The sequence below is a fragment of the Oncorhynchus clarkii genome, chromosome 2 (assembly GCF_045791955.1).
Source record: "Oncorhynchus clarkii lewisi isolate Uvic-CL-2024 chromosome 2, UVic_Ocla_1.0, whole genome shotgun sequence".
NCBI lineage: Eukaryota > Metazoa > Chordata > Actinopteri > Salmoniformes > Salmonidae > Oncorhynchus > Oncorhynchus clarkii.
In genome coordinates this window covers 19,157,030-19,170,298 of record NC_092148.1, presented here as the reverse complement: position 1 = coordinate 19,170,298, position 13,269 = coordinate 19,157,030, and the positions used below count along the sequence as shown (strand labels likewise).

The 13,269-nt window shown below is 40.6% G+C and overlaps 1 protein-coding gene across 2 annotated transcripts in view; it reads right to left on the bottom strand.

The window, feature by feature from the left end:
* LOC139380137 (t-SNARE domain-containing protein 1-like) overlaps positions 1–12,722 on the bottom strand; it is a 123,882-nt gene extending 111,160 nt beyond the window's left edge. For both annotated transcript variants that reach the window (XM_071122583.1, XM_071122590.1), the window contains exon 1: positions 12,651–12,722. The gene's annotated coding sequence lies outside the window, so the exon portion shown is untranslated. The remainder of the gene's footprint in view (positions 1–12,650) is intronic.
* Between the last annotated feature and the right edge of the window lie 547 nt (positions 12,723–13,269).

Genomic DNA, 13,269 nt, shown 5'->3' with positions numbered 1-13,269 from the left:
TCCAAACTCCACTATGGCCAAGACCAAAGAGCTGTCAAAGGACACCAGAAACAAAATTGTAGACCTGCACCAGGCTGGGAAGACTGAATCTGCAATAGGTAAGCAGCTTGGTTTGAAGAAATCAACTGTGGGAGCAAATATTAGGAAATGGAAGACATACAAGACCACTGATAATCTCCCTCGATCTAGGGCTCCACGCAAGATCTCACCCCGTGGGGTCAAAATGATCACAAGAACGGTGAGCAAAAATCCCAGAACCACACGGGGGGACCTAGAGAATGACCTGCAGAGAGCTGGGACCAAAGTAACAAAGCCTACATTCAGTAACACACTACGCCGCCAGGGACTCAAATCCTGCAGTGCCAGACGTGTCCCCCTGCTTAAGCCAGTACATGTGCAGTCCCGTCTGAAGTTTGCTAGAGAGCATTTCGGCTTTTACCTTCAATTTATACATCTTATACACATTTTACATACACAGTCTATTTTACAATAGTTATTTTTTGTTTGTTTTTAGTCCTTCCTCTATTTTTGATGTCCATCCAGTTTGATTTTTATTTGTAACTGTGCTATTTCACGAAAGTTCTGAACATATATACATTTTACAGACCCCGTATGTATGTTCTACTGTATTGTTTTACCTTGCTATTAGTCCCTTCAGCTCCATTCAACCTCTCCCATCTATCTCTCAAGATCATCCAACTGGTTCTTTAGCTGCTTTAGCCTAGTCAGCTTTCAACTAGAGACAGACAATACCCCTTAAATATTCCATTACACAAGTGTAACCAACCGGATTTTGAACCTGAGTCTTCTGCTCGACACGTGAATGTGTTAGGTCACTGTGCTAAAAACTAGACATTGGCTTTGGAGCGAACGCAAGTCATCAGTTCTCAGGCAAGGTTTACTGCGAGTGGGATTTCAACAAACCACCTGTATTACAGCGTCTGAAATAAGTCTCCCGTTACTATAACCACTGAGGTGTTATGAGTTTCCACAGTGATGAGTTGGCCATCTAGTCTGCTCTGCTAGCTGGGCGGATCGCGCCAGGCACCCACAGGGGAGAAAAGGGTTATCAGTACCCAGTCACACGACAGCTCTCTCCCCTCCCTAATTGGCCAAACTGCTTAATTGGTCATGGAAATCATAGAGACAGTGGTTCTGGCAGCAGCCTTAATACGTTGTAGAAGACACCTTTATTTAAGTAAAGTTGGGCTGGGTGAGGTGTCTATGGCAATGCACTGACTGAAGCAGCATCATTTAATTTACCACTGGAAAGGAAAGCTGAGAGATTACAACAAGACAGTGTGAAGGAGGCCGTACCAATGATTTAAGCAGCACTGCAAAGCTACTTACTTTTAACTACAGTGTCTGTCATCCTAAAGAAAACAATTGCTGTTTTTCAGCCTTTGTTCCCTAAATGTATTCAACAAAGTGCTAATTTGAGAGTGGTTTTATTTCCTGCTAAAATAATTTGTTAGAGAATCTTCTACTCACGCATACATTACAGTGTAGTTATGTTGTGATAGAGTGGGCAAATAGCATGCAATGATTATGAGAGCACTTTAAAGAGAATCTTTGAATCTTCAATCTGTTTATATGAGTAGGTATACAGGTCAGGATCACATGATTTATTGCACTGCACAGACAAATGATTGATTGATCAATCAATTGCAATTTGTTGTTGTATTGTCCAACATGGACATTGCAGGTGAAAACTTGTTTTTTTTTTTGGGGGGGGGGTTAGAGAGCAACAATTAAAACAGTAGAGAAAGAAAGAAAACAACATGGAACAAAGTCACGTCCATGACTGAGGAAGACTTCTAAAGGAGATCACAATTACAAACATCCCACTGGGCACAGACATATGTTCATCGTCTAGTTATGATTTACAATAAGTTGTCAAATAACGTAAATTCATGAATGAAGGGCGACCTTCACAGCCAATAGAGAACAGAGGGGGTAAAGGACCATGACAGTTTCATTTGTTTGAGAGGACTTAAGAGGTGGTCCTCTCTGCACTTGTTTGATTGGATTGTCAATGAGGATGAGGAGAAGACAAATAGTCTCTGTGTGTGTGTCTGTGTGTCTGTGTGTCTGTGTGTCTGTGTGTGTGTGTGTGTGTGTGTGTGTGTGTGTGTGTGTGTGTGTGTGTGTGTGTGTGTGTGTGTGTGTGCGCGTGCGTGCGTGTGTGACAGGCTCTCTCACATGCTTATGAATGTGGAGTGGTGAGAATGTGATGGTCCTGAAGGGAAATGGTTAATTATTCTACAAACCCCCTCTCGTTAATCTGCGCTCATAAAGGACTACAGAGAAAATACTTTATCTGACCTCTTTTTAAACTAAGTATTCAGGAAAAAAGAAAAGAAGGCGAAAAGCACAACCTTCCCACTTTACACATCATGGTATCACAGTGTCCCTGTCATACAGAAACCCCCAGAATTCAACACCGATATGTCAGAGTCACATGATGACATTTTAGAACACCAATTTAAAAAGATTAAGAATAAAAGTTAAAGCATCTAAACCACAAGTATTTCATTTCTGAGAGGCAAGTTTTTGTCTAGCAAACTGAGGAGTGTGTTCTGGGGCTAACAGTACACATCCAGCTGGTGAAACCTAATCTCCCGGGGCGATGGAAAGGAGGCGAGCAGACGTCCAAGTCAACAGAGAGGCAGACCAAGACTCTGACCCCCAAGCTGGCCACCACTCTACACACACACACAACACACAGACACATATACACACACACCGATGCCCCGAGTGCTCACACAAGCCCACGGCTCAGTGACAAATGGAAGGGTGTGCTGGCATATTTCATTAGACCAGCTGCACCCACAGTGTGTGTGTGTGTGTGTGTGTGTGTGTGTATGTGTGAGAGAGAGCGAAAGAGAGAGAGACAGACAGACAGACAGACAGACAGACAAAGTGAGATCAGCCTACTGCAAACTGACCGAAAGTCCAAATAATTCCCTTGCCAAAAAACAAAAATAAAATATTCAGATCTGCTCTAAAATCATTTTCTAGGAATTGCTTTTCATACACTTTAATTCTCATGTCTCTGATAAAACATTAGCACCTGAATACTAATATGTGTCCTAAAACGTCCTCTGGATAAAGCCAGTCGTGCCGTTTCGTGGTCCCAGATTTGTCCGTGGTGGAGCAGCTTGTCGACTTGGCCTGCCATGAGGAAGAGTAATGGTATTTGGCAGATGAACCAAACACGACTGTGGCTCCCCCTTCCTTACCCTCCTACCCTACTGCAGAGAAACAAACACCCTGCATGAAGGGATGCCATCATTGCCATGCATCAATGGCTGTCTATGGGAGGCCTGCGTGACTGAGTCCCACTGTCAGTGCTGCAGCCTACATGGCTCATCCCTGGCTTTGTGTCTGGGAGACCTGTGGGAGTCTTCTTCCCAGGGGAGGGTGGCTGTTCTGGGCTTGGCATTAGGAGAGGCAGCCTCTTCCTCTGTGGTCGTGGGGCTTCCTGACCCTTGCTGGGGAGGGGAGCAGATGGCCAACTGGACATCCACACTGTGGCCTTCTGGTGCCTCTCTCTCTGCCTGCCACATATGCTTCACCCTGCGGCTGTCTGTTTCCTGGATCCCTCACAGCATCACCATGGCTACACAACCCCCAGAAAGAGAAGAGGGGAACACACATGCACGCACATGGCTGCACATGCTTAATGTCTATGGCAAAAACATTTGAAATACTATTGAACAATGAATAATATGTGAGAAGATGTATCACAGTACATGAAGCAGAATCATTAGGACTATAGCCAACCATCAAGAGATAAAAGGACATTTCAGAAAAATACAACAAAATTGGCAACTATAAGGCTGTGTATACACAGGCAGCCCAAATCTGATCTTTTTCCCACTAACTGGTCTTTTGACCAATAAAATCAGATATTTTCACATCATATCGTTTTCAGAGCTGATCGGATTGGTTAAAATACTAATTAGTGAAAACAAGATCAGAATTGGGCTACCTGTGTAAACAAAGCCCAATAGACATGGCTGGGACTTATTGGTTCTGACAAGATAATCACAACCCTGCAGCAATGACATTCATCAACACAGAAAACGCCTCAGTCATCTGGGCACGCGCACTTGTGGACTTTCAAACTGAGGCTCAAGCTGTGTATAGTGCCATACTGTAAGTGTGACATAATGTATCATAATTCTCAAGCTGGCGAGGGACGTGATTGCATACATTGGGTCAGGGTGACAGTTTTCTGGAATCTTGACTCTGACACTTCATAGCAGATGGTGGTAACTATCCATCTGCAGTGTGTTTGTGAGTCATGATGATCATGACAAATACCCAAAGGTAGCAGGCATCAAAAAATGTGCAAGGTGTTGCTTCCACAAATGGAGAATTATTATGCTCTAAACAAAAAAACGTTACATTTCGACTAACAAAATAGATGGTTGTTTTAATTTAAATCAATATCCGTGTTGTGATATGTGGTGTGTGATGGAACATAACTGTTTTTTGTTTATTTTTAACATATTTTAACCACACTAATTGTGTGTCTAATTTTCTGACCCATGTACACACATAGGTCTACACACCAACACACACTTTATTAATAGATCATCAATTTCTCCTGCTAATTTTTTTCTGGATGTTTTCTTTCCTTCTCCAGCATAGTAAACTCTGGCATCTCATTGCCCTTGCCAATATTTCCTGGAACGAACAGAGTTGTGAGGCAGAACCAGGAACTAATTTCATTAGCGTCTGGCTGCCATTGGTGAATAATTAGGGTCTGTCCTCCGTCTGCGCTAGCCGGGCCCAGAGTTCTGAGAGGTTAATAACCAGTAACAATCAATTACTTAACTAATCTGATATGATCAATAAGGTCCTCCAATTGACAAAGTATGTAGCCAGAAGAGGGGCAGAATACGATAAAACCTTCGACATCAAGTAACGGGATGTTTTTATTAGAATAGACAATAAAATAACATATGGTGTACATTTACTATGTGTATGTATTTACAGTTGATATGTTGATATTACACTGGTGGAATCTGCAGAATCCAAACGGCTCAAAAACTAGACCAATGAAGTTTAGAATGTTTGTTATAATAAAATGAAAAGTGGCCCAAGCCCTAAAGTGTTCCCCGTGATAGTTTGCCACATCAAAATAACTACTTGGTTTTCACCATGAGAGTTCATTCTCAGGTTTTAAAAAAATACAGAAAAATTGTTGAAAGCAGCCAAGCTGGAACACCAAAATTGGTGCTTTTATGGAGGTTTGTTATAGTCTGTCTCCCATTTGACACATACACTGGGCATTTGATTTGCCTGACCCAGTCTCTGTGTCATCTGAGAGAACATTGGCATACCAGCAGACTTTTAATTGTCCATTCAACCCTTTAGTCGGCTTCTCTTGTATCGGAATATATCTGGGATCACATGAGAACGGATTATTTTAAATAATATCTAACCCTCCGTCCAGCCATTACTCACACATCACAGACCACTGGCCTTGTTATTGGGAATTGGAGATGGCCACAAACCCTTGTCCGTCTTGATCCACAAATTAGTAAATCCACAGCCATGGCCTACTCCTCCATTTGTCTCCTTCCTTCACAATGGGGCCTCAATTACCCCCCAGGATTCAGTCACTTACTTACAGTATGCAATCATAGCAATTACCATCCCATCTGACCATCTCACCCCAGCTCAGGCTCAACATAATCTTTCGATTGGCAGAAAAATAGTTTTTAATGACATGCCTTTTTTATATATATTGAAACTTCCTCCCTTAATTCCACTACTATTGTGATGACTTTCCTGCCTGGGCATTCTAACCACACAGTGACTCTAACCAGTGTAATGGAGAAAATGACCTTGGAATAGCAATTGATGCCGTCAGACAGTGCTTGATGATAATGCTGGAAAATTAATGAGAGTAGTTGACCTAGGAATCATTTGATAATACAGGCATATTAATAACTGAATGACAACCTCAAGAGTTCATCATCAAGATGTCCTCCCTCCTCCGATCTTTGAGATATGATTATTAGTTGGCATCAGCATCACAAACAGTCACATTCATCAAACAATGGATGGTTATGTCCTGATTCCATTTGATTTGAGGTGAGTCAGATTTAAAGGTCCTGATATGGCCTCGTTTTAGATTTGGTTGATTAAGAAATGCTAGCGGCCATGACTGAATTCAAAGGTGTGGTTTGATGTGGGTGTCTCATGTGTTCCAGTTGGGAAGCGTTAGCCAAATTATTTAGCCAATTAGCTTCAGCCGGCTGGCGTGCGATCGAGTTGGTTTGACTTTGGATAGCCTATCTTTGGGGATAGTTAGGGACTGTCAAATAATTACACAATGTAAATGAGACAATATTTTCATGTTGCACACCCTTTAGTTTTTGTATGTGAATTTATATACTTTAATTGGTTTTAGGTTTTTAAATAATTGAAATTTTGAGATTTTGGAATATTAACTTATTGTCCCATATGCATTCTGTAATTTTCTGATGGTCCCTAACTAGCCCCATAGGTATATCCAATGTCAACCCACATTTACCACAGGGATTACGATTGGGTCGCCTGCAGATGAATCCTGAATTGATGATTACTTGTGTGCTGCCAGTTGTGGGCATTTGGGCAGGATTGAAACAAACCCAAACTTTATTTACATTGTGATTCCGTTCACGACCTCAAGTCTCACAAAACTCTATTTTGGACAAGACTGACTTTTTGACCAAAATTATCCTATTTACACTTTGTAGCCAATTTTGACAGTTGAATAAATGTCTATGACTCATGTCGATGCCAGGCTATTTTCTAAATGAGAAGTTGTTTTTTAAGGGGCAATTGTTGTTCAGAGCACAAGGTGTGGCCAATGTGCCATCTAACTAACATGCACACTGTCACTTTCCATTCAGCACCACCAGAGAAAGGACCACATCAGGCCCACGGGCAGCATCTGTACAGTGATTTAACCTCACCAGGTGATGGACAGCATTTATACAGGTTACCACCAGTCAACCTATTGAGACATCAGGACCACAGACAGGGTCTATACAGTCATTCTAACTACACCAGGACCACTGACAGTCTGCACAGTGACTCTAACCATGGAAAGCACCTTTCAAAGTTACTGCCAATCTAACCATATCAGGACCACAGACAGCTCCTACACCCCCTGCAGCTGTACTCCAACCCTGCAGTCTGCACAATAATGATGGGTGACATCCACCGTTGATGTTGAACCTAACTTTTTCTTTCCCTTTGTAACAACACATGAAAACAAAGAGCACATAGACATATACTTAGATCACATGGAGAAAAATGCATTGGTGTGCTGAAATAATTTAGCTTAGTTCTGAGAAAAGTAAATAGCCATTACTACAGAGTGCTCAATAGGGATTATAAACTCAGCAAAAAAAGAAACATCCTTTTTTCAAGCCCCTGATTTTCAAAGATAATTCATAAAAATCCAAATAACTTCACAGATCTTTATTGTAAAGTGTTTAAACACTGTGTCCCGTGCTTGTTCAATGAACCGTCATCAATGAATGAACAAGCATCTGTGGAAAGGTCGTTAAGACACTAACAGCTTACAGATGGTAGGCAATTAAGGTCACAGTTATGAAAACTTAGGACACTAAAAAGGCCTTTCTACTGACTTTGAAAAAGACCAAAATAAAGATGCCCAGGGTCCCTACTCATCTGTGTGAACGTGATCACACCTGCGGGACAGGTACAGAATGGCAACAACAACTGCCCGAGTTACACCAGGAACGCACAATCTCTCCATCAGTGCTCAGACTGTCTGCAATAGGCTGAGATAGGCTGGACTGAGGGCTTGTAGGCCTGTTGTAAGGCAGGTCCTCACCAGACATCACTGGCAACAACGTCGCCTATGGGCACAAACCCACCGCCACTGGACCAGACAGGACTGGAAAAAAGTGCTCTTCACTGACGAGTCGCGGTTTTGTCTCACTAGGGGTGATGGTCGGATTCGCATTTATCGTCGAAGGAGTGAGAGTTACACCGAGGCCTGTACTCTGGAGCGGGATCAATTTGGAGTTGGAGGGTCCGTCATCGTCTGGGGCAGTGTGTCAAAGCATCATCGGACTGCGCTTGTCGTCATTGCAGGCAATCTCAACGCTGTGCGTTACAGGGAAGACATCCTCCTCCCTCATGTGGTACCCTTGCTGCAGACTCATCCTGACATGATCCTCCAGCATGACAATGCCACCAGCCATACTGCTTGTTCAGTGCGTGATTTCCTGCAAGACAGGAATGTCTGTGTTCTGCCATGGCCAGCGAAGAGCCCGGATCTCAATCCCATTGAGCACGTCTGGGACCTGTTGGATCGGAGGGTGAGGGCTAGGGCCATTCCCCCAAGAAATGTCTGGGAACTTGCAGGTGCCTTGGTAGAAGAGTGGGGTAACATCTCACAGCAAGAACTGTCAAATCTGGTGCAGTCCATGAGGAGGAGATGCACTGCAGTACTTAATGCAGCTGGTGGCCACACCAGATACTGACTATTGCTTTTAATTTTGACTCCTCCTTTGTTCAGAGACACATTACTCCATTTCTGTTAGTCACATGTTTGTGGAACTTGTTCAGTTTATGTCTCAGTTGCTGCATCTTGTTATGTTCATACAAATATTTACACATGTTAAGTTTGCAAGAAAATAAACGCAGTTGACAGTGAGAGGACGTTTCTTTTCTTGCTGAATTTAAATGAAAACCTCTTTGGGATAGGCGTGCCGTTAGCGCCTGACATCGACAACATCCGGTGTTGTAATTCAATTGACAAAAATCGTAATATTAACCATTCATGAAAACACAAGTGTCATACATCATTTAAAAGTTTAACTTCTTGTTAATCCAGCCACTTTGTCAGATTTCAAAAAGGCTTTACGGCGAAAGCACACCATGTGATTATGTGAGGACAGCGCCCCGCATACAAAAGCTTTACATACATTTTCCAACCAAGCAGAAGCGTCACGGAAGTCAGAAATAGCGATAAAATAAATCACTTACCTTTGAAGTTCTTCATCTGGTTGCAATCCCAAGGGTCCCAGCTACATAAAAAATTGTCCTTTTGTTTGATAAAGTCCTTCTTTATATCCCAAAAAAGTCAGTTTTGTTGGCATGCTTGACTCAGTAACCCACCGGTTTCCTTCGTTCAAAATGCATACAAATGAATCCCGTAAATTACCAATATATTTCTTCCAAACAAGTCAAACAGCATTTCTAATCAGTCCTCAGGTACCCTATTATGTAAATAAAAGATAACATTTAAGACGGAGAATACCGTAGATCTTTATCGGATATAAATAACGAAGTGCGTGCATTCACTGGAATGCGTTACAAACACTACAGCCAAAATGGGAGCCACTTACAAAAACTACAAATTCTAGCTCATTTTTCAAAAAACAAACCTGAAACTCTTTCTAAAGACTGTTGACATCTAGTGGAAGCCCTAGGAACTGAAATATGGGAGGTATTCCTTTTATATTCCCATTGCCAGCCATTGTAATCAGTGGTGAGCTGGAAAAAAAATTCTGAATGGATTGTCCTCAGGTTTTTCGCTTGCCATATCAGTTCTGTTATACTCACAGACATTATTATAACAGTTGTGGAAACTTTAGAAACATTTCTATCCAATACTACCAATTATATGCATATCCAAGCTTCTGGGCCTGAGTAGCAGGCAGTTTACTTTGGGCACTTCATTCATCCAAACTTCCAAATACTGCCCCCTATCCCGAAGAAGTTTTAACATGCCTGACAAAAGTGAGAAGATAAGGATGCATTTCCAGTGGTAGTTACATGAACAGTCCACAATGAGTGCTGCACTACAGAGGTGGACTGAGACAGAGAGAGGTGGGGATGAGTCATCTATAGGATGCACCGAGAGAGAGAGAGGGAGAGAGAGAGAGAGAGAGAGAGAGAGAGAGAGAGAGAATGGTTCAAACTTAGAGAAAGTGATAAAAAAACATATTGTTCTATTTTGTTTTCAATAAGTAATTTGGTAGAGTAAATATAGAGTATTATTATGTGTAGTAATGTGGCTTAGTAAACAAAGTATTATTATGTGTGGTGATGTGTCAGAGTAAATATTGAGTATTGTTATGTATAGTAATGTGGCAGAGTAAATATGGAGCATTATTATGTGTAGTAATGTGGCAGAGTAAATATGGAGCATTATTATGTGTAGTAATGTGGCAGAGTAAATATGGAGCATTATTATGTGTAGTAATGTGGCAGAGTAAATATGGAGCATTATTATGTGTAGTAATGTGGCAGAGTAAATATGGAGCATTATTATGTGTAGTAATGTGGCAGAGTAAATATGGAGCATTATTATGTGTAGTAATGTGGCAGAGTAAATATAAAGTATTATTATGTGTAGTAATGTGGCAGAGTAAATATAGAGCATTATTATGTGTAGTAATGTGGCAGAGTAAATATAGAGCATTATTATGTGTAGTAATGTGGCAGAGTAAATATAAAGTATTATTATGTGTAGTAATGTGGCAGAGTAAATATAGAGCATTAGTATGTGTAGTAATGTGGCAGAGTAAATATAGAGCATTATTATGTGTAGTAATGTGGAAGAGTAAATATGGAGCATTAGTATGTGTAGTAATGTGGCAGAGTAAATATGGAGCATTATTATGTGTAGTAATGTGGCAGAGTAAATATAGAGCATTATTATGTGTAGTAATGTGGCAGAGTAAATATAGAGCATTATTATGTGTAGTAATGTGACCGAGTAAATATGGAGCATTATTATGTGTAGTAATGTGGCAGAGTAAATATGGAGCATTATTATGTGTAGTAATGTGGCAGAGTAAATATAGAGTATTATTATGTGTAGTAATGTGACAGAGTAAATATAGAGTATTATTATGTGTAGTAATGTGGCAGAGTAAATATAGAGCATTATTATGTGTAGTAATGTGGCAGAGTAAATATAAAGTATTATTATGTGTAGTAATGTGGCAGAGTAAATATAGAGCATTATTATGTGTAGTAATGTGGCAGAGTAAATATGGAGCATCATTATGTGTAGTAATGTGACAGAGTAAATATAGAGCATTATTATGTGTAGTAATGTGGCAGAGTAAATATGGAGCATTATTATGTGTAGTAATGTGGCAGAGTAAATATGGAGCATTATTATGTGTAGTAATGTGACAGAGTAAATATAAAGTATTATTATGTGTAGTAATGTGGCAGAGTAAATATAAAGTATTATTATGTGTAGTAATGTGGCAGAGTAAATATAAAGTATTATTATGTGTAGTAATGTGGCAGAGTAAATATAGAGCATTATTATGTGTAGTAATGTGGCAGAGTAAATATAGAGTATTATTATGTGTAGTAATGTGGCAGAGTAAATATGGAGCATTATTATGTGTAGTAATGTGGCAGAGTAAATATGGAGTATTATTATGTGTAGTAATGTGACAGAGTAAATATAAAGTATTATTATGTGTAGTAATGTGGCAGAGTAAATATAAAGTATTATTATGTGTAGTAATGTGGCAGAGTAAATATAGAGCATTATTATGTGTAGTAATGTGGCAGAGTAAATATAGAGTATTATTATGTGTAGTAATGTGGCAGAGTAAATATGGAGCATTATTATGTGTAGTAATGTGGCAGAGTAAATATGGAGTATTATTATGTGTAGTAATGTGACAGAGTAAATATAGAGTATTATTATGTGTAGTAATGTGGCAGAGTAAATATAAAGTATTATTATGTGTAGTAATGTGGCAGAGTAAATATAAAGTATTATTATGTGTAGTAATGTGGCAGAGTAAATATAAAGTATTATTATGTGTAGTAATGTGGCAGAGTAAATATGGAGTATTATTATGTGTAGTAATTTGATAAAAACGTAACAAAACCTGTAAACCTCATCCACGTATGACTTGCCACTTCTATGACATCTCAAAGCACATGAGTAGCAGGGGAAGGAGCAGATTGGGCAGTCGGAAACTATGTGCAAATTAATTGGCTGAGAGATGGATAAACAGAGAGAATCAAGCATTGCAGATTGGCTGCCTGCCTGTAGCAGAAGCCGGCAGCATGCAGACTGAGTGTTCTCATTCAGAGAGCTGAGGGTGGTTTAACAACAGACAGAGATAGAGTGATAAACAGCATATACTGTACATCCAACAATCTATCTATTTTGCTATTCCTATATGTATCACGCCATCTCCCGCCCTCCATCCATGCAACCAGCATCAGATGTTATATTGACAGACACACACACACACACACACACACACACACACACACACACACACACACACACACACACACACACACACACACACACACACACACACACACACACACACACACACACACACACACACACACACACACACACACACACATACACATACAGGCTAGACACATAGCATACTAACAAACTACAATAAATCTCAATCCTTCCTGGTTCTGCTTCCTGGATGCAGCAACGGAAGAGCATCCTTAATGGCTTCCTCCCTTCCCCCTCGTCCCTGCCTCCTCCTCATTCCCCCCTCTCTCTCTCCTTCCACTCCCTTTGTCTCTGACTGCAGCATTATTCAGATAACGAGAGAAAACAGCATGAAAAAGAGGGATGATTTCCCACACATTACCTTCCTCTGGAAAGAGAGGGAGAGTTAGTGGTGTGCTCTGAGATTCAGCTCCAATTTAGCAGCAGCTTCCAGACAGCTACGGCTTAAACATCACATGACATTTCGCCTGCTCCTGCAGCACTGTCATATGACAGCGTAGGCAGGGGAAATGCACTCTGGGATATGCAGTACAGAGGGGCAAATTGACTGCGGAAATCAAGGAACAATAGCAATTGCAGAGATATAAATGAAAACATTTCAAATGAAACAAAGTGGATTCATTGTTCTTAATGCTTCTTGATATGGGTAATCTATGTCTGTCATTTGTGTAATATACATTTTGCATGCGGAAATAGAAATGGACTACATTTTCTAAATCTATTACTAGAAACACGTGGTTATGTTGTGTTCTTCTATTCTTCCCAGTGAATTGTTTCATATCTGGAATATATCCTGTGAGTTCAATGGTGTTGTGTTCCACTTAATGCTGTTAGAGCAAGGAGAGTCTGCAGAGAGAAAGAGAGAGCGAAACAGAGATACAGAAAGAGAGGGATACAGAAAGAGAGAGATTCACAGAGAGAAAGTGCACAAGAGAGAGAGAGAGAGAGAGAGAGAGAGAGAGAGAGAGGAATCTGTAAAC